The sequence below is a fragment of the Cygnus olor genome, chromosome 2 (genome assembly GCF_009769625.2).
Source record: "Cygnus olor isolate bCygOlo1 chromosome 2, bCygOlo1.pri.v2, whole genome shotgun sequence".
Taxonomy (NCBI): Eukaryota; Metazoa; Chordata; class Aves; order Anseriformes; family Anatidae; genus Cygnus; species Cygnus olor.
Genome location: NC_049170.1, coordinates 146,571,603 through 146,597,907, shown reverse-complemented (window position 1 = coordinate 146,597,907; position 26,305 = coordinate 146,571,603). Strand labels below are relative to the sequence as shown.

Here is a 26,305-nt window from a genome sequence, read left to right as displayed (position 1 = left end):
CTGCTGCTAACCTGGCAAGTTGGGAGTTTCTGCCATGGGTTGATACCTGAGGAGCCAGGCTGGCTTTTCTTCCCACGAAGGACAGCAAGTTACCTTTCTACGCAAATCCTTGCTTCTGTTTCTTCTCCCTCTTGATATCCAGGTACAGCTTTTCATGTGGTAACCCTCAGTGTGAAAATAAAAGCACAGGGAGAATTATGCCCGTGGCATTTTTTAATTTAGAGGTAAGATTACCGTAGCCTTTACTACACGTGATTTAAAATCTCACTCTCTGTGCCTCGATGTACATTTTAACCCCATCGTGGTCCCCTGCTCGCAGACAGCATCTTCACAGGGAAGGGCCACAAGCATTATCTACTAAGCCAGGAATTTTTGTAGTCCGTACACCACACTGTAACTTCTAGCCTGGCCATGTAAATAGAAAAAGGCCCGCTACCCATAATTAGCACTGTATTTAGAGCCTGGGCTGCTTGCATACTGTTCAAAGAATTTAAGAGAAATGAATTTCATCTGTCTTTCATCTTTACTTTCTTTGTAAGTAAAGAGCAAACCAAAAGGAATTTCCTGGGATTGTTGCATGTATTAGATCTGAAGAGCGTTTGGGGTGGTGGTGCGTTTAAACTGCTGTGAAAAGTGAAGTTCAGGCACAAAAATTGAGGTCATTTGGAATTTTTTTCTACTGAGAAATGATCGCATATGTACCGAAGAAATGAACTTATCTGGATATCTGCCACTGCCTCCTACCTCACCCTTCGTCGAAAGTATTTTCTTCCAAACATAGCAGAATGGGAACTAATGGCTTAGAAGAGCCTCGTGGTTTAGATTCCTCTAAAATCACCGTGCAGGCGGGGGAAAAAGATGTTTAAAATTCTTCATTTTTTGACCAAGATCCTGTTACGTAATTCAGGGGCTCTTACAGAAAATGTGAAACAGAGCTTAAAAAAAAAAAAAGGCTGCCAAAAGCTGTGTTATAGCTTAGTTGGGAATGATGCCGTGTTCATGAGGCTGAAGGCTAGGGAAGAAGCTTCAGGATTAACACATATTTAATCTTAATTTCTGATTTATTTTTTCGGTGAAGGAAACTCGGGTAGAAGAGGAGCCTGAACGAACACCGTACTCCTCTTTGTGTGCAAGACTTACTCTAATGGCAGAAATGAGGGCTCTCCTTGTTGAAGTGGCCCGATGGTCTTCCCACTCGTACACTTTTAATGGCGTTGGAGGATCTGTGCACTAGTAGCCTTGGGCTCTTGTTAGTTCTGGTCTTTGGCGTACTATAAAATATGCTTCCACGGGTTACAATCAGTAGAAGCCCCCCCCCCAATAATTAAATGGCATCTGCTTTTCATCAGAGTCCTGGCTTAGTTAACCCCGGAGCTGTCGCTCTCCGCAGGCTCTCCATAGACTCCCAGGATGCACGGACGGGACTGTGCAAATTGCTCGCTGTGGCCCATCAGTGCCCAAGAAGATTAATGGGAATTCAGAGTCCTGAGTTGGCCGGCTTGGCAGTAAAGATGTGGAAAGTGGCATCTGCAGAGCAGCTGCTGGCTCTCTGGCTTCTATTAATGCAGCGCGGGTTGCCTCAGAGCCGGCATTTTTTCCCTTTGTGCAGGAAGGCGACCTTCTGGGCCCATCGTTTCCCTCTGGCGTTTGGGGGTGGGTTTTTTTCCCTTATCTCCTCTTTAACAAGCCTCGTTTCAGGCCATGCAGGTCCTTCTGCATCGTGACATGTTCGTGCAGAATCGGTGAGCATGGGCTCACGGGGAAAGGGCTCGCACACCGCGAGCCTGCGGGTCCCCAGTGTCCTGCTCCCGTTAGCCACTCTCCTTTCTCGCCTCTGTCCCCAGGAGCTTGTTAGACCCCAGCTCTGTGATGCATGACGAGAGGACGTCTGCCTGAGGCTTGTTTCGGGGAAGGAGGTAGAGAGCAGCTGCTGCTGAATCTCTCCTGGAAGTGCAACCGGGCAGTCTTGCTGCTTTCAGGCGAGCTTGCAAGCCAGTTCATCAGAACTCCCACAGATTTCGTCTGGCCCCAGTGGTTTTGCTCTTATCAGCTTTGTTCCCTAATCAAAAACAAACAAAAAAAAATCTCATTTGGACGGAATTACAATGCAACATCTGTCTGAAAAGCAAACAGCGCTTGCGAACGTTACGGTTATGAAGCAGTTGCTCCTAAACAGAAACCAAACACGGAACAAAACAAAGAAAAAACCCACAACTTCTGTGGCTTTGCTCCCTAGGTAAAGTATATTTTGGGGAAGGGAAGAAGAGGGTAAACCTAGATGGAAAGGAATGCAGCTTGAAAGTAACCCGCTTCTTTAGCCGAAGAATTTTTCTCATTACTGTTGCCTAGCTGGAAATAGCTTTGAGGATTACGTCCACGTGATCTACGCCAGCTTCATTCAAACTACTTTTCCTAACCAGGTATTTCTTTTCCCTGGAAATGAAGTTCATCTTGCTGCTTTCTTGCATCATGTAACCATTTTGCACAGGGAGTATTTCAATGGAATTTAATGAGGAATGCTTTTGGCTTTCTTCCCTCCAGATATGACTGTGGGTCTGTCCCGTTCTCCCCCTCCATCTTATTTTTTTTTCTTGGTGGAGGGGGGGGGGATTACTTAAATTGCTTAAACTTTTATTGCACCACGGAGCTGTTTCTCCTTCACAGCCTGCTCCAAGAGTGCTTGGAAGGCAGAGACCCGCGTGCTGAGCACGAGAAGCAGAGAGCAGATTAAGGATTAAATTTTTTGGATTTTCCTGTATTCGCTGAAGAACTGTCACCATTTTTGCCATAACTGAAACTCTAGAGCCCTCTGTCAGTCCTGATTACTTGCATGAAAAGGCTGAGTATATATGTAGGGAGATTTTACTTCTGTTTTCTAGGGTTTTGCATTCGTAGGTTGTAAGTATTTTCAGCCGGCTTTGAGATGTGAAAAAACTTTACTTCGGATCAGAAGAAAGATATGTATGCTGTCATTCTAAATACACTAGGGAAATTACATTAAAGTAGCAATTTCATACAGAAAAAATAATCCATCAAAGTATCGATGTGTTTTTTTTTCTTCCAAATGTGCTGAGTACTTGTAGATGCTGCTGCTGACTCCAGTAGCACTCGAATGCTCCGCAGTTTTGGAAATTAATCCCATTTGTACTTCACCTTTAGCGTTGATTTTATTTTTTATTTTTTCCACTTACTTGCATAACTAATCACCCGAGTGAATAGCTCTGCTCTCCTGCCAGGCACACCTGGGGACCAAAAGGAGGTGGCCCTGAGTTTTGGGGAGCCAGGGCAGCTGAGGTGCATCGGGGCTGCTGCTTTGGGGTGTTCGTGCCGTGCCAGCGGTGGCAGAGCGAGGAGAGGATGCGACGGTGCTGGCGAGGGAGTAGGAAATGCGCGGCGAGGAGCGGCTCTGATTTAATGCTCAACGCCCGTGTAAGGCATCTTGTTAGAGCAGGCTGACGGGCAGCCTCCTTTTGGTAAGCCCCGGGATAAAACACCGCACCGGTTCGCTTGCTTGGTCTCTTTGGGGCCGTGCGTTTCTGGCAGCCCAGCGCAGGAGGCGCAGTGCTCCCTTCCCCCAGGGGAGCTGCAAAGGAGGTCAGGGGGCTTCCAGCCTTGGGATATTATTTTCTGGGGGGAAAAATGCAACGTGGAAAGATTATTCAGTGAGCGTGCGCTGCTGGAGGAGCGCAGGACAAGCACAGTGGGGCTGAGCCCCACGTATCGACTCTCCCCGCGCCAGCTGCAGTGGGGTGGCACTCCGTGGCTCTGCCTCCTGACACCAGACCAAAATGGCCAAAAATTAGACAAACCTCGGATGCCTACAGCAGTGGAGCGGGGGAAACAATTGCCACATCCAAGGCATCTTACCCACCGGGCTGCAGCAAAGCAGCTGGGGATAGCTGGATTAACTCCTTGGTGAAGACTGAAGGGCCTCCCACCTGCAGCCTTGGGTTTAATCTGGGTGTTTTACCCCACCTTATGCTCGGTGCTTTAGAGCTTAGACCTTTCGGTGGGAAGGCAAGGGAATAAAAATAGCTTTGTGTGCAAGTTGTGTTTGCAAAATCAGACGCTTCCTTTCCCACTCGCTCTGAAACCGAACTGATACCTCCCACAAGAAAACTGGCAGATCCGAGAGCTGCTCCCAACCCTGTTACACGTGTCAGACCAAAATAAAGCCTGCCAACGCGAGGGATGGCGTGAAGAAGGGAGGAAGCAAGAAAGCCCCCGACCTCAACGTGAAGCCCTGCTTGCTTAGAGGGAAATAGATGTCAGCTTCCACCGAGACCCAGTTTCTTGCCCCTGCTTTGACCAGGAATGTCTGTGCACCTCATCAAGGACTTGATTTTTTAGCTATATATATATATATATATTCAGTAATGTTTTTCTTAATTTGAACTCCTACTTTGGTATAAAACAGATTTTAGTGCCATGGAAAAAGACAACTAACGAAGAATTAAGTGGGGGATTTTTTATGTTGTTCTATATTCTATTCTAGAAAACAGAAGAGAAGGGAAATACTTCTTCATGTAAACTAAGTCCCACTAGCCAATTGGTATCAAAAACTGAATACTTATAAATTGATATAACGAGTAAGTGATCCCGAAAGTATAGTTTTCAGGTATGCAGGTTATCACTTGGTCTTTTCCTTTGATCAAGAATAATGCAGACACGTTTTAAAGGGAATTTAAAATACAATGTAATTGCTACTGTGTTACTTTTTGCCAAGGTTCTGCATTTTGGGGTTCACAGGAAGAGAAAATCAGAGGGGAGAGGGAGAAATGACTGATGCCAATAGGAGTGAGTCAGAAATTAAGCGTGATTGCTGGGAGTGTGGGCTTTCCACATTAGCAGCCGACGTCTCTGTTCTGTTGGGAGAACAAGGCAGTTCTGAAGCCATCTCAGATGCTTGTTAGTCATGTTTTCCAGCGGCAGAGGAGAATTTTCCCAGTCTCCATGTGCTTCTCTTTCCGTCCTGGAAAACCTGAAACCAGAGTGTGCATGGAGGGAGGAGGTGGGGGAAGGTGGACGGGGGGACCGGCCGCTCCGTCCTTCTCAGCGTGGCTTTGGCACCTGGGAAGATGATGGTCCCTTGTGACCAAGGGCTGGAAGGAGACCGCGTGTTTACAAAACGTTATCCAAATGCAAAACAAATATTGGGGATTTGATCTAATGTGGGTCAGAAGGCTCTAATAGGTTTCGGATGGGAACAAATTGTTGAACTTAATTATTTGTATTGGGCAGCTGACAAAAAAAAAAGAAAACAAAAACCAACAAACTATGAGTTTTCAAGAAATAAACTATCTTTATTGAGTGGGTGGGGGGAAAACACGATTTGCAAGAAGAGAGCTTCTCTGTACTGCTATGGCACAGGCTTACACTTTGTGTAGGTGCTTTTATTTATTTTTTTCCTTTATGTATCTTCTGTCATGTAGTCTATCTCTAGACAGCCCCTTTCTCTGTCAGAGTCTTGCACAAAAACATTTAATTGAAAATGAATGTAGAAACATCTGATGTTCAGTGGTGTTCAGATTTTGGATTCAGCCCGTCTGCTGAGCTCTGCGTTACGCCAGTGGAAAAATGCTGGCTGTGTTTCATCACATCTGACTGTTGACTAAGTTAGATGCATTTTAGCCGTTGCCAGATGCACAAGATACAGTAAAATGAGCATTTCCTGTAGCAAATTAAGACTTGTTGGCTCTGTGACGATATTGGCTAAAGCTGCTCGTTTGCACTGGGGATTTGGCCAGATTGTGCTGGTCAATACTGACAATAAAGTGAGTTAGCAGAGGAGCTCTCCTGATCCAGCTTGAATTCTTATTATTCTTCAAATCAGTCAAGTTTGGGAATCGCAGGCTTCTCTTGTCATTACTGTCTGTTAAACGGGTTCTAGATACGCCCACCACCAAGCCAAGCCAAATGCCTTGCAGCATTGCTTCGCCAGACTGAACCGGTGGAGATAAGCTTCTCAGGAAGGGGGATGCTGGATAAAGTGACTGGGGGAGCATGTTTCCTGGGCCAAACCCTGGGCTGCTGCGAACCGAGGCGTCGCGGAGTGAGGAACACATCGCATTGCTTTGGCTCGGCGCCCGGAGGCTCCTTGGGTTGCAGGCAAACTGCCCTCGGGTGTTGGCAGGCGGGGAGGAGATCAGTGGCCGGCTGCAGCCTGCCCCCTAAGCTGCTGAAGGATGGGGTGCCAGCCGGGCTGTATTTTTGGCTCCTCTGTCTTTCTTCATCGTGCTCGCTGATTTCCAGGAGCGGGAGCTATGTGCTGTCTGGGCAGTGGGATGTTGTCCTTCAGCTGTTGGCCTGTACACGAAGGGACATGTTTTATCTGGGGTCCCACAGGGAGCTGGGGTTTGCTTTTCTGCATCCCTGCAAGCACTCGTCGAGGCGATGGTGCCTGCCGCATGTGGCAGCAGTGGGTACGAGAAGTGCATGGGGAAAATGCCATATTAAAACAAAGTTGCTGATGGAAACAGTAAGCAAGGATCGCAGGGAGAGAAGTGGAGCTGGGTTAAGGCAATTCTGTCTCTCCTCTTGGAGCTGACTTGGAATTTTCTGTTTTAGAAGCTTTCAAGTGCTGTAAGGGGCAGGCAAAAAAAAAAAAAGTTTCTTGTGTATAAGCCTTGGTTATGGTTGAGTGTCTGCATCAGAGGGGCCTTAGAAACTTGAGAGGGGTGACGCCATTCTGAATACCTGACATTTACTGAGCGTTACAGGGGAAGGTTATCTGCCTCACCAAAAAAAAAAAAAAAAACTTACTCGCTGAGCCACCCAGCTCTTAGAGCTGCAGCAAAGGGAATTTTGTTTTGAGCTGGTGCAACAGTTAGGACGTTAAAAATACTGCCAGCCTGCAAATGTTTTAAAAAGCACCTTGACCGGGGAGAGGATGGGTTGCAGCACTACTTGGCTAATCTCACTTCATTTAGATATCCAAACAAGAACCGTCCATGAATCCGCTATCGTTGGTGCAGAAATGGAGTGGTCTTTGAGGGGACTGTGTAATCCCTGTCATGCAGACACCAGATTTGAGATGGGGGAGCACGCAGGACTGGTCCTGTGAAACCCCAGGCACTGGGAGACCTGTCCAGGGATGAAAGATGGTGCCACTAAGGCAGCAAGTGTCTGTATGTATGTTTGTGAGAGAACAGCCAGGCTCCACAAGGTGTCTATGCTAGGAGCTCTCACCCAAGCCCAGACCTTTGCTAACTCCTCAACTGAAGCTCAGTTGTCCAAATCCTCCATGCTAGTTGCTCACCTTCAGCTGAGGGAGAACAGGGTGCACAGGAACCGTGGAATTTCTCCTCTTCTTGTTCAGCTGATATCGTGTGCAGAAAAATAGCTCTATTGGTAAAGTAAATGCAATCCTAAATTGGATTTGTACCCATGGAGCAGAGAGGGACCGATCCCCCCGCCCCACTGCAGCAGTTGCTGAAAGATGAAGGTGCTGTAGATGTGAAATGTTGAGCTTCACAGCATGACAGGAGAGACGCTGAATCCTCCTTTTTCTCTCTGACAGCGCTGACGCTGTCATGCAAAATGGGGGAATGCCAGAAAGTTGAAATTCGGAGACTGGAGGTCTACAGCTGTCTCTCCTCGTGTCACCGAGCCCTGCGCGGCGGCGGCGCAGTGGAAGGCAGACAGCCCCGCGCCAGAGCCATCCGAGCGGCTGCGTGGAGGGGAAGTTATCTGCCTGGCACTGATTATCTTGTCATAAGACAAAGGGGCTACAAAGTAGGTGCATGTGAAGTGTCAACAGCAGCTCTGCAGGGAACGGAGAGCTTGGAAGGCCCGGGGAGAAGACGCTGCACTAATAATGTATGAGGCGCATAAGCTGTGCCTTGTTTAAAAAAGATGCATGGGTCCCTGAGGAGTGGAGTAAACAGGGCAAAGGGAGGGCTTGGGCCAAGCTGCGGTATTGCTGTATCTGTCTCCTTCAGAAGTGTTAACTGGTCTGAAGAAGGTAGCCCCTTAGAGGATACCTTCAAAAAAAAACCCGGTAATTTTCAAGCAGTTATCTACCATAGACAGATCTCTTGGCTATGCAAACCAAAGCTTAAGATTTACAATGGTAAAACAACTCTGTTATTTAAAAAGAAAGAAATTAAAAAAAAAAAATAATAATAGTTGTATTGTTTAGGGTCTTTGGAGGGAGGGTATCTCTCTATCACATTTGTTGACCTGTATTAACACGATATCAAAAGCACTCAATGTTCAGCCAACTGGGGACTTCATCGATATCTCACCCAAAAGCCCCAAATCCTCTGGGCCAGTCTTAGATCCCTTTTACCCCTGGAAATAATCCCATGCAAATCAATTTACTTTCATGAGTAGGCTAAACAGGATTTGCCTGTAATTAGCATGAAGTGGAACAGATTGCAGGCATGCTTATCTTCCAACGTGGAGGTGCAGGCGGCGCAGGCCCGGCGCTGCCACTGCCTTGCAGGCCTGCGCCCACTGGGCAGCTTGGGCCGCACGGAGGCTCCTGGCCCCTTGTTGCCATTGATTCCCTGGTAAACGCTGGGAAGACAAACACCTCGGAGTGGTTCGCCAGGCTGAGACCGAGATAAAACCTCACATGGGACTAAAATCTGTCCTTTTTATTTTTCGCCGTCGCAGCACTGAAGCCGGAGATTAATGCTATCTCAGTTGTTCTTAGTTGCGTCGCATTTTTTCAGATTAAAGGCGGTGTGGGTCTTCAGACTGAAGCTGGGAAGCATATTTCATCTTTAATTTAGTACTTCTAATACATTATTATTTAATATTTGATCCCCCTATTGGCTTCAAGTAGCTTCTCTCTAATACTTGAATCCCCCAAGTGGTAGCAGTTTGCTTACTGGGTAATTCTTCATTTGTGCTTCTTATGCTGTCGGGATGAGGACAACTTTATTTTACAGTTCGTGATGGCAAGCTGTCTTCCAAAATTATCTTCAGATGGGGCTGTTCTTCTACCTGCTGGGCAAATGTGAGGTGACAATGGCCTCACCACACACGAATGATCACACCGAGTGGGTTGTATGTAACATCCCAGTGTATATCCACACAGGATTGTGCCTCCGGATGCGTTGGGGTAGGTTTCAGTGCCGGCAGTGAAACCCCTTTGTATTGGCAGGATCTGAGAGGACATGAGGCACCTCGCGTGGGGATGTGGTCTTCACTCTTGAGGTGGCTTCCTGCTGTTGCGTGTTGTATATTTGGTTATGCTCCCTCACAATGAACATTTTCTTCTCCTCTGTAGGTTAGGCTGGGGCTTTTGGTTCCTTAAGCATCTCCTAGTTGCATGCCTGCTTTGACAGGGATGCTAGCTGCCATGTACAGGGAGGGATTTCCCTCTCGCCTGATCCAGGTTGGAGGTGGCTTGTGGCCTTTTACACTGAAGGTAGGAAAATGCTTTAATAATCTTTATTTCTATTTATAATACTTCAGTAAAACCCGTTATATGATGGATTCCAGCAACTGTGGTGGTGAAGGTGCAGTGCTGTTGCCCATACAAGTAAAAACCATTAGAGCCAGGGGCAGCTCTCAGGTGTGATGGAATTCAGGAGCGAGGTCAGTAGAACAGCATTAAATTTACTCATGCAAAACCAACAGGAAATTTTGGCCTTTACAAAGGTTAGCTTTTTCTAGCAAATGCACAGGGAATAGATGGATAACGGTAGCACTTCAAGTCACTTTTCACTTCTACTGTTTGGTGAAAGCTATAGTTTCAATGTTTAACTCAGGACATAAAAAGCCTTGGACTTTCTCTTGCCCTGAATGAAATTAGTAGCAAAATGACACTGAATTTAGCAGGAGTTAAATTTGGTCAGGGATGAGTAAACATATATTTTCATTTCTGGTTTGGGAGCTGCTGGCTCTAAAGCTGGGCTTTTAAACAAACAGAAATGGAATGGCAATGTTATGAGATTTATTTAGGCAGTACATGCAGTGAGCTGCTAACTGAGTTGGTTGAAACCAAGCAAACAAAATTGGATATGTTTGATATATTGGTATAAATAAAGAAAAACAAATCTGCTTGATGAGTTGAGTACTGATGTTTATATCAACTGCACGCATGCACACAGGGGTCCGACAGTCTCCAGCCTGCCCAGGTTTGCTGCGGGGCAGAAGCACACGTCGTGCTACAGTTGGCATAAACTTTGATACCCTCTGATAGAGAAAGAGAAAATCTAATAGATCTGATGTGATAGCTCGTGTTTTGGGGAAGAGCTGTCACTGAGGCAGGAAATGACCCAGCACTTAATATCCGGGTCTGACCTTGGGATTGGTTGTTGGTTTTTCAGTGCTGGTAATAATGAGCACTTAATATTCGCAGCTAAACCTGCAAATAACAGAAAGGAAATTACAGGCAGATTTCAAATCTGCGTGCAGAAATGAGCAAAACATAATTTTCATGCCTCATACTGGGTAACATAAATATTTTATTTAGCTTTAAGGAATAACCTTTGAAGTGAAAAGTGACAGCTAGCTGAGAAATGGCCTGGAGCTTGGAGCTGAAAGACTTGTATTTGCAGTAGATTTTTAGGGATTTTTTCATTTGGGTCACTTCATATTTTCCAAATACAAACACTCCTGGTTATGTTTGTTGGCTCCCAGATATCTGTACATCTATCTATACAATGCTGGGTAGGGCCTGCCAGCAGTGTAGCGCTCAGCTCTTTTCACTAGTTCGGAAGTATCCAAGCAACAGGACAGGCATTGCATCGCTTTCGCCTTTCTCACCCGAAATCCCAAAACGTCCAGGAGAAGCTTTTCAGGCCGGGGCTGGTGCAGCCCCTGCCTCCTCCTGCATCCATTACTCTCGGGGCTGCTTGGCCTCACAAAAGCTGATAAGACCAGCGATAAAAGCGATTTAAAGAAAAGCCGGGTACCACAATGGAGCCGTTTTGAAATGAATGCAAAACAGATGCCTCCCAATAGCAGGAAGGTTGTGCCACAGCCAGAAGCCAAGCAGCCCGGGCTGCAGACAATGCAGCCGATTCAGCCAGCATCCCGCTAGCCCTAAATTCATTGCGGTGCTAAAGAAAAGGGGGGAAGCAGGGGAGTGTGAACCGAGTGGCCTCTCGGGCTTCACTGGCCTGGCTCTTCTTGTGCTGTTGTGTTGTTTTTTTGCAGCTTCTTGTTAATAATAAGTGAAGTGGAGGTTCATGGGGATGCACTGGGGTGCCTGGGTTTGAGCACAGCTGGGCTGGCGCTTGCTGCCCGGGCAAATGTTCCTCTCCCATTCCTCGGGTGGGAAGAGCAGCCAGCGGAGAAGATTGGGCAATGCAGAGGTTTGCTTTTCAGATGCCCGTGGCTTTTGTCAATGGTCCGCTGCTCAGGTGTAGACAAATGGCTCCTTCCAATGGGGACTGCCACGTGAGAGGCACTCGTGTGCTGTGTCCCTAACGTGGTAACCTGCCCTGCCCTTGCACGGAGCCATACGAGTGCAGGGACATCAGCGAAAGCTGCTGCTGTGGTGAGAGCCTCTCTTCTCATAGGAAGTAGCAGTCCACGCTTTTATCCCAATTACCAACGTCTTCATTGCCATGAAAACCTCGGGACTGTTGCCCTTGTCAGTGGCTGGCAGACCTGCTGTAACATTTGATCTGTGGATCAGGAAATGATATTTGTGCCGATGCGTGTTTAGAGCTGTCAGATCTAGATTAATTCTGTAATCGCTACTGCAGGGTTCGAAGCTGCTTCCTTTTTAATTGCATTGAGACAGCTGTAAACTTTGTGAAGACAGTTGTAAACTTCTGAGGCCAAGACCGGCACCGCTTAGCACAGGAACGAGTTATTTACTGACATACTTAGTTCTACAGCGTTAGCCAAATCTGTCATGTTTTGCCCAAATCCAAAACCGAGGAGCAAATGAGAAAATGTCCACATTCACTGGTCTGTCTTGCCCCATTTCTCATGGCATGCAGATGCTCACAAAGCTGCTTGCTCTGTCCGTCTGTCCGGCAGCGTCCAGGGTGCTCGCAGGCAGCGGTGCAGCTCCGCACGCCGATGCACTCAGCAACAAATTTTTGCTTCCAGGTTTCCAAACCCTTGGACTGGGGCTTAAAACTGGAATTTCTAAAGAGCCCCAGCGATGTCTGAACGGCGCCTCTGTTCTAATAGGAAACTTGCAGACAACTGCTCCTTCTGCTGTTGTGCGCTGCTCTGCATGGGGCTGCCCTCTCAGCGGGACCATGTGTCTGTGCAGGCTATAATGAGACGTAGCCCTGCCTGGTTTTGTTTATGAGTGAAGGGCAGGGCTTGGAAAAAAAAAAAAAAAGTCTGCTTGCTAGTGGTGAGGAAAGCTACGTTGTTTGACCAGAAAGGGAGATTAAGGCATAAATTCACTCTTTTTTTTTTTCTTCTTTTAAAAAAGTTTTAATTAAAAAGAGGAAGGTCTGGCCTTTCTGAGCCAAGACAGCCTTTCGAATTAATTTAAAAGGCATTAGTGAGTTGTGCTAAGGTCTACACGTAGATGACTCTTCTGTCACCGCTGCTACTCATTCTGTTCCCCAAAAGCAAGAAAGCTAAACTGATAAAACGCTGCCATCTGATAGAGCTTTGAAGCCTAGAATTTAACAGGACATTTATTAGGTAAGCAATAAATAAATAAATAAATAAAAGGCCTTGTTAAAACTGTAGACATAACAGTTTGAATTCGGCCTGTCATAGGAACTCTGCATGGGGTCAGAAGCACAGGATGGGTTTCCACAGTGGTCCCCCAGAAGTTGCTCTAAAGAAGTGGAAGACCAGAAGCGCAATTCTGGCCTTGGTTTTTGTCTCATTTTTAGAAAGTGCATCTTACTGGAGTGGGTGAAGCAATCCCATGCCATGGGAGTAGCTCCCGGATTTCTTTTTCTTTCCAGCAGCTGGGTGAAGAGTCATTTTATAGAGGCCTTTTCCCTAATAAATAGCAAAGCAATCTCATAAAGAAAGTAACGTGCTTTTTAGACTCAGTAACCATATTGAATTAAATGTTAGGCACACTGTAATTGCATTTGCCTGTCAGTTGTATTAATGTGAATTTCCTTGATTAATTTTTCAAGTTAGTTGGCATTAAGTGAGTAGGAAGCCGAAGGTCCCCCCTGGACCTCCTGTGCCAGCCCCTCGCAGGCCGTGCAAGGAGAGCAGCAGCATCGGTGCCGTGTCGTTAACTCATCTGCTTCAGTAAGTGCTTGGGAACCCGGTCTTTGGAGTTGCACGGCGTGCGTCGGTGCGGTGTGAGGAGCACTGCAGCGATGGTGGGACGTGGATGCCCAAAGCCACGTGTGCCCTCAGGTTCGTACACCCCGGTGATGGGGGTGAGCCTCTGGCTGGGCTGCCCACGGTGCTCGGAGCCATGCAGCAGGCAGGCACGCTCAGCCATCCTCCAGCAACCACGAGGAGTGGATCATGCAGTGCCTGAAGGCGCAGGGGCTAGCAGGATGCGAGGCTGGTTGCTGCACCACACACGTACGAAAGCTGGCTGCTTCCAGCTATCTTTGTGCGTGTCAGCTCGCTGCCGTAACCAAAAGCTCTCTGTTCCCTGTGCTAACAGTCAAGGCTCAGCTCACCTTTCGAGGAACAGAAATCCGATCCCGGCCACGTGGAGTGCTGCTCAGACAGGTAAGGGATGGCGGCTGCTGCACCCGCAGATCTCACGCCATCCGGCACCGAGCATCTGGAAACCGGGGGATGTTGATATGCAAGACAGAACTTCCCCGAATGAATAAAATACTTGCAGCTATTGTAGTGAGGATGCTGGTGGGGGGCTGTGCGTTACAGCTGGGCTACTCTCTGCTTGGTGTCTGCAGACTTTGTGTTAAGTCTCCGTTCCTGATTCATCTCCCAAACATCTGCGTTAGCTCGGGGGGCTCGGGGAGCCCTGGTGCAAGTGTGAAGTAGGAATGAACTGAAGCAAGCTCACCTAAATAGGGACCCTTCTTCTTGAGTAAATCAGCCTGGATTACGGTGATCCAAATAAACAATCGTGGATGCATACATCCTGCAGCGCTCTGTTTCTATTACACAGCTCTTGGGAGATGAAAAGAGTCTGTTTAGTATCTGCTCAGAAGGAAGAAATGGGAGCAGGGCTGTGGAAAAATTTTTCAAGATTGGGAGTCTGTTTCATGTTCTAGTGGGCTGCCAAATCTGATACAAATTTTCTTAAATATTGGTGCCCGTGTACAACTGACCAGCAGTTAACACCCATAAAGCCTTGGGATGCACCGCATTTTATTCCCAACGCACGCAGCTTTTCCTCTCCGTTCCTAAACACCAGCATTTTAGAGCAGTTTGGGAAGACGTGCAAAACCAAATACAAACGATCGAGTAAGAAGAGAATTGGGCAGAATTGGAGGTGCTGTGCAAGAAGGTCCCTCCTGGCTGGCCTGAGGCCGTGCCGTGCCGTGCCATGCCAGACGTTGTTGTCACCCACACACCTTACTCGTCAAGTAAGACTGAGCTTCTGGCCTGGTTAAATAATAGGATAAATTCAGTGGAGCCGTGCTTGTACCCAGAGCTAAGGATTACAAAGCATGGCCGTGGGCAGGGAAACCCACATCACAGTGCTCAGCTGGGTACAAGAAGTAAAACTTGGCAGACCCCAAGTTCCTTACCTGGTCGGTTGCTGACTTGTAGCAAACACGGCAATGTGCTACGTAAGTCTTTCCTTCTGGAAAATGGGAACATTCATAATTTCTGAACACGATTACTAGGGGTCACATGAGTTACTCTCTGAGCAGTGAGACCGGGAGTGCTTGGCTCCGTCATGCCGATGCCTAACAAGGCGAGCACAGGTTTCAGTAACTGCAGCGTCGGGTGGGATGCTGAGCAGGAGCACAGCCAAAGGGACAGAGAGGCTGGATCCTCACAGGAGCAGTTCTGTCTTTAAAGTTACAGCAAAATCTCTTTCACGTTTCTAAACAGCCTAAATCTGTTCTTTGGGCCAACTTCTGTCTTTACTTCACGGGGCAAAAAAATGGAATTGGCCCTGGTCCACTTTGAAGAGGAAGAAAAAGTTTTGGGGGGAAATCCACTCGCCCCAGGGATCGAATGAGTTGAAACCGTTTTGAAAAACTTGTGATTTAGATCGTAATGAATGCTAATGCTTGTAGTGAAAAGGTCTTCCAACGCCTCAAGCAGGTAGGGATGCTGGCAGGTGGTGCAGGCGATAGCAGGTCATGCCTGGCTGCCTTCACAGCTACTTCGGAGTGCCCGGGGTGCCGGGATGAGAACCGGCTGGGACTGCTGCATGGAAACAAAGGGAAACCTCATGGGAAACAGCCCTGCAGGGGCTGCGCCCTCCTCCAGTCCTCGTTTTTTGTAGGTGCTGGCTGGCTAGCACTCGGATAGCCGTCTTCGGGTCAGATCCAGACCATAGCTCTTGCGTTCTCTAGAAGTAAATACAGGCATGCAGTCAGAGGCTGTAGGAAAAGCTGAGTTATTCAGGCAGCAATGTGCCTTAAGAAAAGAGCTGCAGCATTTTCTTGGGGAAAGTCTGATTCATCACTTGTCTGCGTGCCTGGACAAGAAGAGGGTCATATTTCTGCTAGGCACCAGAGCGGGGGGAGGGTGCTTCCAACTTGATTTATCAACTCGTGGAGATGAATTAGAACCCTCAGGGGAGGGAAAACTTCACAGAAACTGAAATATTTTTACATTGCAGATGATTGCGGCCTCCAGACTTTTTCTTGTATGGCATTTATGCAAGCACACATTCCAAAACAAAATTAAACAAACAGTCCCTTGAAGACTCCTAATTAGCCACTTTGCTCGATACTCAATTAGAATAACCGGGTAGGTAAAATATGACTGCAGTGTGGAGACTTTCATTTGAAGTTGCAGTCCGCAAGTAATGTTGGGGAACGAGTGAGAGAGTTCATCAATGAGTGCGTTTTGCTCGGAGCAAATTCGGCACTACAAACAGGCGGCAGGAGGGGAGGGCAAGATGCTATAAACCTGACGAAGTCTTGTAATTTAAAGCAGAGGCCTAGAGTTCAGAAGATCTGGAAAGATCATGCCTCTGCCAGAAACCTTGATGTGACCTCAGGCAAGTCGCTTCACCTTTCTGTGCCTTATCTCAATAAATATCTCTGTTTCCTATCTGCAAAATGAAGATAATGCCTCATACGTGTTTTGAAACTTGAATGTTAATAAAGTACACAGAAGTTATCAGGTAGGAAGTCCTCCAGAAGAGCAGATTCCGAGTCGTATATGTTTGTACAGCTCTCGATAGTTGCAGGTTTCTTTTTTTTTAGGCCACTTGCAAGTACTTACTCTGTTTAGGCTTATTTGGCTTATCCTCCTGGTGAGGAGGACAGACCTGGACCAAACATTTGGACTGAAACCCTCTGAAAACCGGAGGGAGGGAGAGCAGCTGGTTTCTCCAGACGGAGATCTCGAATGGACTTGGGGTTGTCAGCTGCACAGCGAGAACGTGTTGCTCGGAGCCTCACGCCAGAGCCCAGCTCTGATGTGAGAATTTGTGGCTAAAACCCATCTGTATCAAAGCATGATAAAGAGCATTAAACAACTTCCCGCTACTTAGAAATTGCCACCTCTGTCTGTCTAGTTTTGTTTCCACGAAAGGACACAACTCTCAGATAAGCAAATTATGTAGTTTCTATTGATACCATCTATACTCTGCAAGTAGCTAGTGATTTTAGCTGACTGTTTTTCATAGTACAGAGAGAACTACCTAGAAGTGCTAACAAAGTAGGTTTGTCTTCTCCCCACCCTACATCTCCAGCCCCTCCTGTGGTCACATTAAAGTCTCTGCTTTATATTTGCTTACATTTACTAACCGTTAGGAAAACTTAAGGCTTTACCCAGGGATTCCTCCTTAGAAAGACATCTCAACAAGAGAGTATGTTTCTGAAATATGTCCCAGGTGAGGTAAAATTCAGAACATTCCGGAAAAGATTGGAGAGGAAAGCCTCAACACTTCTGGAAAAAAGGCAAGTAAAGTTTAATGCACTTCTGATGAGGTGTGTTAAAGTCATGGCTTAGCTTTTGGTATTAAAGTATTAATACCATCATATTAGAAGGGCTAACATTTAAAGAATCATTTAGCCTAATACATATATATATAAAGTGATATCTTGATTTATTATACAACCCAAGGTTTTAAAAACACTTCTTTGAAAAGCACTGGGAAATTTTAGATCTAGCTCAGGCGTGCACTTCAGTTGGGGGCAGTATCTTTTATTTGTCTTCCTAGGCAATTGTAATTATCAGGACACCTTGAAGACTAAGTTCTTCTTGAAAGTAACTTGCAGTGCAGCTCTTGACTTTGATCATGTGTTTCTGCATGTGGATTGACCAACAGAAGCCAAAGGCTGCAGAAGGGCTGAAGCCACAAAGACTGGAAACGCAGGTTTGCAAGGGTTGTTTGAGCACATTCAGGTGTTTGCATTGTTCACAGTGTAAGGACATTGGATAGTCCCTAAAATCCTTTTGCTTAAATTCAAAAGCAATGTATGATTCTTGAAGACTTCAGTATCCTCTGAAAGGCTCTTCTCCAAGGTTGGGTGCACGGGATTTGGGAAACTGAGTCACTTTGTAGTGTCCTGGATTTGGGACCAAAAAAAAAGGAAACAAACATCAAAACAATCTATAGTCATGAAGAAAGTGAAAATTTAGACCTTTATCCATTCTTTATAGTAAATAGGAAGGGAGAGTTCGTAACTGGTAACAGTTGGAAATCAAATTAAATGTTTTGTACTTTTCCTATCTCTATTTGTAAAACTTAAATCAGGTATTCTACATGCAGAGACTTTCAAACATGTAATTAGAAAAAAAAAAAAAAGCTGTTATGAATCAATTTATTATAAATTTTAATTTAAAATTGTACTTGCATAATTTTCCAATTGGGTTGGAGCCTTTATAAACTTCAATCACTTTTTTTTTTTTTCCCAGAAGAAGTCAGGTGATATATCTTTTCTTATCTTCCCGATTAAATCTCTCCATGCTGGAGAGAATTATCATTTCCTTCCCAACCTTCCCTTGTCTTTTGAAAAGACCAATAGGTAATTTTACCAACTTAGATAAGGAATTCCATTATAACTGGAAGCCAATTATCTGTCAAGACATTACTGCAATATTATTAGAAAACTGGATACTTAAGCAGCAGGCAGTTCTTTGGGTGTTTCTTTTTTTTTTGTATTTCCTGCCTAACTGTCATGCACTATGTTTTGATTAGATCCTAATGATACCAAGAATGTTTTAAACAAATACTCAGCCCATGCAAATGAAAAACATTTTGCTTCTTCAGTTGCACTTGTGCGGCAATGGTAATTAATACATCTTGGGATATTCAGACTATATCTGATTAAATCAAGGTGCACCAAAGAGGGCTTTATAAATAATCTTCCCAAGAACCCCGCTGTGAGAGAACTAGGAGGAAAAAGGGATTGTGTTAGACAGCATCATTGTGACTAAAGGTGTCACATCTGCCGATCCTGTGCCCATAGCCCTGGTCCTGCCCTGGACCACCCCTGGTGAAAGGCACCAACTTGATTTTTCATAGTTTTTATGACAATAACAGGCTTTGCAGCTGCAGGCCCAGCAGACTGGAGGAATCCTACTGAAAAGTAGCTGGCGTGGTTTCCCCCGCGGTGATGTGGCTGGGCCTGGCAGAGGACAGCATCTCCCAAAGAGCAGTCCCAACACCAGAGTACCTACATGCCCAGCTGTCTCCCTCAGTGTGACCCTCATGGGTCGGTACTAGTCCTCTGCTCTGGTATAGGTTTGTTTTACGGCATATGGCATGAAGGACATGCCAAGGAGCTTGGGGTAAGCTGCCCCGAGGGGCTGTCCTGTGAGGACCGGCACCCAAAGCTTACTTCCAAGTAGCCTCCGGGATCAAAGAACCTGAACCCCTGGCCTCCCGTGGTTAGTTATAGTATTGCCAATCCCTTACCTCAGTGATGTAATGTTTGCAAGCCAGAAGGAGAAGTTTGTTTGGGTTTTGAATTAAACATGTTCTGACTCCGCCAGCGCCCGTTCTGCAGGCCGTGATCAAGGCCCCAGTAAAGGACGGGACGTGGCCAGCCCGCAGCAGCAGCAGCGAGTCCTGGTGTTGTGTTGTGTGTTTTCCCCCGTTCCTCTTTTACAGGAATTCCTTGTGACTGCCTGAGTGTAGCGGAAAGAGATGGCTGTTTTTCAGCTGATTTATTTCACGTTTGTCAGCCAGCTTCGCTCTTTCGCCGGTGTCGTCAGCTTCCCCTTGTTGTTTGCATAGGTCTTTCCTATAGCTGGAGGAAGCAGGTTCTTAAAAATAGGAAAATATGATGTTAAAACAACAAAAAAGTTGGCAGGGGAGCTGAGGGGCAGGGGACACGAGATAGATGTTAGGGTGGCCGAGGTCTGTGTGTTTCTGTAGAGCCATCTGCTCTCACTCTCAGTACTGGGTCTTGGCTGGCTGTTAGCAGGCCCTAGCCTCGCACGCCGTGCAGTTGCAAAATCTCCTTTTCTGTGTGTGTTTGGGCATGTCAGCAGGCCTTTGAAGTTTTATTAATAACACCTCTTTTAAAGAGGTGCTTTCAGTTCCTGGATTAGATGAGGGAGTGGCCCGTTTACCTCTGCACCACCCCTATCTAACTGTCTCAACCAAGTCACTCCAACACCTTTTGTAACAAAACCGCTGAAAACTGACACCAAATCCCCCCTCGATGAAAAGCCGTGCAGAAGAGCATCCGTTCAGCAGGCCTGTGTCCGGTTGCACGCCAGCTGATGCACGCCATGCGCTCAGGACCTGAAACCCACCTCTTCGGTGCGTGCTGCAGAGCTGCAAATCCCCCATGGGAAAAAGCTTTGGGGTTTGAGGTCTTCGGAGGCCAATGCCCTGCTGTTTTGGCTTTGCTAGGCTTCTCTGCCTGCCTGTCTGGAGCACCAGGATGAGCACCTAGTGCTTGTGATTTTTTTTTTCCCTTTGAGAACTCTAAGGCATATTAAGGAGGGCAAAGCATTACGGTAAGTCAACGTCAGTTGGACCAGAACATCTCCCTGTAGATAGGGAAAGAAGGAGGCTTGATTGAATTTAGTAGACTCAGTTTATATGTAGTTTAATAATCCATTGTTAATCAAGCACAATCAGCACTCTTGATAACTCCTCCTTCATGAAAAACAGTAAAAAGGAACAACAGAGTAAGATGGAAGTGTGCTAAAATACCACCGAAGTACTGGGCATGCAGCCCAAATTGTACCTTCTCGGGTCTGGTCCCCATGTTCGTGGTTGCCACAGAGTGTAAAAGTCTTGGATCTCTTTGGATTTTCTGTGGGAAAATACTTGGGACCTCAGACATTGACAATTTTTTTAATTACAGCCCGTGGCAATCACAGCTTCACGGAGGGAATTTCATGGGGAGGTTTGGCTACAACTGCCAGTTCTGTCCATCAGTGTAATTAATTTACATTTTAAAAAATATTTTGATTGTGGTTAAATAACTGGTAATCATGTGCAGGTGCTAGATTTTGAGTGTGATCTTCATTACTTCTGGCAGGGAAGGGAAAAGCTATCTTCATGAATAAATACTTCTTTCCTGAACTTAAATACTGAGATTCCATCTTTGTGGGAAAGAGAATTTCTTTTCTCAGTCCATAGTTCATATCTCTGACTTGCCCTTTTTGGGACACACACACTAAACACACTTTTAATCTCACAATATGCCCAGGTGTTCATTTTCTTCTTTTTCTCTCAGTTCTGGAGCTATAAGTAATTCTGGACTCATTCCATCCACCTGGTTGAGTGCTTTTTTCTATTCTTGATTTCTATTTTTCTCCTTCTCTTTCCCCATCTCTCTCGTGTTTCATTTCCTAAGCTTTTCTGCCAGAGCAGCTTTTTATTTCAATCACCTCCGGGAATGGAGTGGACATAATGAATTGGGTATTTTATACGGGCTCTGTGGGAGAATCAGGTGTGGCAAGGAGTGAGATTAGGCACCGCTGGAGCAGCGCTCCAAGCCGGTGCCTGTGGGCACAGGGCAGCTGCCTTGCAGCGCGGTGCAGCCAGGAGGTGGAAACCTGTGACTTTTGCAATCACTTATGGTCCATAAAGCAAACAGGGACCCACAATACAACTTTCCTGCAGTTTGGTTGGGGATTATTTTTATTTTTTCAGGAACCGATACAGATCTGCAGCAGAGATCTGTGCTCTTCCATCTTTGCTAATCAAGACTGCTGATGAAACATGTATTTGTCAGGTTTGGCTGTTTAGCTAAATGTAGGAATACACTTCTGCAGTGTGAAGATGAACATCAAGGATCTTGGCATGGGGTAGTGTCAGTGAATTGGCAATGCAATGAATGTCTCTCGTGAGACACAAACTATTATCCTGGCCAGGATCTGAAGAGGTGCTGGATGGGTGTGATTCATTATTGTTTGATTGTTTGTTTGTTCTGCCCTGGGTTGTTGCTACCTGTATTACTGTAACATCCTCACCTCCCTTCTGGAGCAGGACTCTATTTTCGTAAGAATCCCAAAGCAGCAACACACATTTGCAAGAAATGATCCAGTCTCTGGCACTGGGACAAGAAAAAGTCTTGCCCTGATCTCATTTGTCTAAGCTGCTGTTGAAAACTTCCATGAAGTTAATATTGCAGCAGGTTTAGGAAGCCTTTCTCCAGTGTTTCACTACCCTTAATATTGAGTTATTTTTCCCTTGGTATCCCACAAAAATGCATTTTGTTGCAATTGTAGATTGTTTTGTTTGTCCACTGTTGGACATAGAAATCTTCCACTTTTTTATATATTTAAATTCAATTTCTGTTTAGCTTAACTTCTTTATTTTGCAGTTCTCTCATATATTAGACTATGTACATCTAATTCTATTATCCTTTGGTCATCGGTTAAATTTCTTAAATCTCTTGTGACTTTCATTCTTCTGTTCAGGGGCTGGGCTGTCTTAAATTTGTCTGCTGCTGTATCTATGTGAAAGCGCATTGTCTGAGCCTGGACTCAGGAATGTGACTAAGTAATTAACTCCCATTTTTTATGTATGCCACTCATTTTCCTAAAAATCAGGATTTTGTTTGTTTTTTGGAACGGCATTACTTTGTTGACTCATGTTTATGTTGTGATTCTCCATGACCCCCAGATTCTCATTCCTTGTTTTGTGTTTGTGCGTCAGTGTTTGCTTCCAGAGTATGTTATTTAGTTTGTTAATTAGCTCTTCTGAGTGTACCGAGTTCTTTGGATTCAAGAGGAGCTCATATTTTCCCTTGTGAAGTTTTTTTTTTTTCCTCTTTACCCCTGCAATTTCTTCTGTTGCTATGTGAAAGACAACACACAGAAAACAAAGAAACTGCCAGATATTCAGAAGAAATGTGGAAGCAGAGTATATACAAAATAAACAGGCTGAGAAGAGAGACAATTGTTTGTCTTTTTCAGCTGTGGTATTTTTATCTGCATTCCTAAGAATTGCAGGGGAAACAGATATCAAACACAATTTTTAAGAAATCAAGTGTAAATTGAGTGAACGCATTAAAAAACAAAGTTAAAGATGAGCCAGAAGAAGCTGGAAGGCTCTATTAGATATATCGCTTTGTATATCTAAGGATGATGTTGTGATTTAGCCAGCTAAAAATGGCCATAGCTGCTTTTGTAAATATGATGGATAGTAGAATAATTCATGGTTGACTTTCATTTTTCAATTCAAATATGTTTGCACATGAATTACCATTTGGCCTGGGTATATTAAAACATCATCTTCCTGGATAAATAGATAGATCAATGCATTCAATGTTAATCATGTCTTCAAATTTATTTTAACTGGGAATCATGAAGCTGAAGCCTTCTAAACACACACATTTCTCGGTAATTTTCTTTTTTAATTCAGCCAGGAAACGGAGAGTTAAAGTAGATGGCTAATACAGTGTTATCAGAGAGAATAATTGGGGTGGGATGAGCTGATTCCAGTCCAGACATTTTGAAATTCCAGCCGGAATGGACGGGCGTCCTCAGCAAGCATCGTCTGATACCGCAGTATCAGCGTTATCGGCCAATATAAGCTCTTCAAATGTCTTGCAATGCAAATAAATTATTTTTACTGGGAAAATTTTAGAAGAGAATAGCTCAGGCTTTCATGCCAAGGTAAATGTTTCACTTTTAGCCTAAATTTTAATGGGAGCATTCCTATATGCCTAGGAGCTGTTTGCAAACCGCCGAGCTTGCCTCCAGCCCTTGTCTGGGGATTAGCCGTGGGTGGAACGGGTGCATTTCGGGAGGGCTTGTCTGTCTGAGATGCTCCCCAAAGGGGAAAGGGGGGCAACAACCATCTCAACTTGTGGGGCTTTTCCGTGGAGGGACCAGGAAGGCCTCAGAGCTGCTGGTGGGCGGCTGAGTCCTTCATAGGCTCGGCGGAGCCCCTGTGCGAGGCGGGCATGGCAGGGAAGGCCCGAGAGCATGGCACATGGGGCCAGCCAGCTTCGGGGATGGGCAGGAGGCAGCTGTGGGGTGCTGAGTCCTTCAGTCCCTCCATTTTCATCCCATCTTCCTCTTGTCGTGCCTCTGGCTACTGAGTGAAGCTCGTGTTGCGACCCTGAGCTGCCATTGCCATTTACCCTTTTGTTACCCTCCCTCCTTTCTCTTCGCGCGAGGAATTTATGGATGCGGCAGCAAGCATCAGGAAGAGAGGTCATCCAAAGTTTGGAGGGCTGCTAATTAGCTTTTTTTCTTCATGAATTAGTCAAAGCTAATTAGCGTCTGTCTTTGCGGAGGTCCCGATGCAAACACAAGAAGGGAGCAGCCAAGTCAGGCATTTTGAAGCACCCTCGTGCTCATAGCAGCACCTGCGGACGCTAGGTGCCCTCCTGCCCAGCTTCAGGTGACAGGCCAGGCACTTGGACGCTCCCAAGTCAAACAACGTGTCTAAACCACCACCCGAGCCAGGCACCATAGCAATTCCTCCCGTTTACATGTCAGGGACAGCTTTGTGTCAGGAGGAAGGAGTCGGGGGCCGGCATGGGGCTGGCTTTGAACCCCGTCCCCCTCTCCCTTTTCACCCCTCAGGCTGACCTGGCCGTAACATGTCGGCCTGGCTGGAGACCCAGGTCCGCAGACGTGGCATGCGGACGGCTCTCCCTGGGTACCGGGGGCCCTCGGGCTCGGGGAAGCTTCTGGCTGGCTTGCTGGTACAGAAGAGAGGGGGGCCACAATCCCACTGCCATCCCCTGGCTGCTTTTGGGGGACGGGGGTCAGGAAATGAATCCAGAAAATGAATTTCCAGACGCTCCTGTCGCAGAGGGCAAGGCTCTGCTGTTGTTCGTCAGTGTGAAAGGAAATGAGGATTTATAGCCTTTTACCTGTTACTTTTACAGAGGGAAAAAAATGTCAGAATTTAAAATCACCGTCGGGAATCATTTTCCATTTTTAATTATAAATTAGTATGCAAATGGTCCAAAGTCACTTTGGCTGCTGTTGTAAACTGCAACGCACCGAAAAAGCTCCCTCCGATTGCTTAAGTGATGAAAACAGGTAGAAACTGCTCCGTAACTGCTAACCGAGGGGAACACGGCGAAGAGGGCGAAGGGCTGAGCTTCCTCACAGCTCCGAGGTCTCACAGCACAGCAGACGCCCTCTCCATTTCGTTGACCGTGCAACAAACGCATCGGGGTGCCCATCAGCGGTGAGGACACCGGCATCCATCTGGGGGCTGCTCAGGATTTTGCCCTCCCCGTGCCTGTTAACCTCTGGGCACCCAACAGGAGGCATGAGGAAGAAGAGGAAGAGAACCCACGTTACTGCTTAGGATCCTGCTGCCATGGTCAGAGGCAGATCTCCACCTGGCGTCTTTGTTCAGCACAAGGGTGTAGCAACCCTTCCCTCTTTCCCAGGATTAATTATTGATCACAAAAAGCCTTTTTTTTTATTATTTTAAACACAGGGAGCATTCTGTAATCACTGTTACTTTTATACGCTGCTCTCTTCTGTCTTACTTCTGGCTTCTGGACTGTTGCTGTCACGAAGGTTGTCACATCAGGAGGATGGCTGTCTACAGCTGTCAGCTGAGAGAGACCATTTTAATTACATTTTTTCGTTCCAGATTCGAATCACAGTTTTAGACATGCTGAGATTTGCTTCTCGGCACGTGAACTTGGAGATTGCTTGTGCAGTGGGGAGCGCCTCCCCGTCGGTGGAGGGCTGTCAGATTTTGTGTCTCCGCTAGAGCTCAATTAGCTGTGAGAGAAGTAGATGTTATCGTTTTGATACACGCGGTATTAAAAATTAGCTTTGAGTATTAAATACCCAATACTCCTGAAACTTTCTAATGTACTCTTTACTCTTTGGCATTGATGATGTTTGAACTGTACCTATCTATAAAAGGTCTTTTTGTTGAGAACGGCTGGGTTCTAATGAGCAAAATGTTCGGGAACATTAACCTAAGCACCAGATTATCAGGAATATTAGCCTTTAAAGTTCCTCCACTGCTCTGCCTGAATATGTATGACAGTCTCCGAGAAACTTCTTGGAGGTTATTTAATAAATTGAATGGTGTAGTTTTGTGTTGGACATCTACCGACTGGGAGGAGGGCCGGATTGGATTGGAAATGTTCTTCGTGCTTACAATTTATCACCGATGGAAAGTGCTAATTCAGGTTCAGCAGAGTACAGGCTTCGGAAGGAAGGTCGGTGGGGAGGCAGGCGTGTACTTGGTGTGACGCCCACAAACGGCCACACCGCTGGCTCGTGGCTCGGTGTCACTTGAGGAGGGTTCTTATAAGCCGATACGGTTTTCCTCAGCCGGTGTTCATCCCCTAGGACTGGGTCTTTCCAGTTTCTGTTTTCCGTGCCTCTCACATATTCAGCTGGAGGTAAAAGGCCAGACGCTAATCTCTGAGCCTGGTGTAAGTCTGGAGCACTGTTCCCTTTGAAGTCAGTGGTGTTTCCTCTACATTTGTGTCTGTGCAACCGAGATCTGAATCCGGTACAAGGTGATGGGAGCTTTTTTGCCCCTTTTTTGTGGTTTTTGTTACTGGAGTGTTGCTACTTATAGAACACATTTCGGTTTCACTGATACCTAAATCAACACAGATGTTTTCCTGCACAGAATTTTCCATTATGGGCTGAAGTTTACAAGATTTCATAACTCAGATATCTCTGAGTCATTTTGAGTTTTTCTGTTTACAAGGGTTTTCTTGTGAAATCATAAAATATCCCCAGCCACCCCTCCAAGAGGCTTTAATACAAATGCATTGCAATGTGCTGCCGAGCTCCCCCTGCCCTCTTCCTCTCCCACCACTTCCTAGATCTTAAAAAAACTTCAGGAGCTCTTGATACCTATTGAAAAAGTTACTGGGGAGATTTTACAGCGAGAGCTATTTTTTTTAATGTGTCTGCTTTTCCT

At 46.0% G+C, this 26,305-nt stretch overlaps 1 protein-coding gene and 1 long non-coding RNA gene across 2 annotated transcripts in view; one reads left to right on the top strand and one right to left on the bottom strand.

Annotated features, from left to right (window-relative positions):
• EXT1 (exostosin glycosyltransferase 1) overlaps positions 1-26,305 on the top strand; it is a 170,105-nt gene that overhangs the window by 62,138 nt on the left and 81,662 nt on the right. The window lies entirely within an intron of this gene.
• On the bottom strand, positions 8,133-14,864 carry LOC121064829. Its single transcript, XR_005816718.1, has 3 exons — positions 14,580-14,864; positions 13,536-13,642; positions 8,133-12,550 (listed from the first exon to the last, which is right to left on the bottom strand). It is a non-coding gene; the product is annotated as an uncharacterized LOC121064829 (long non-coding RNA).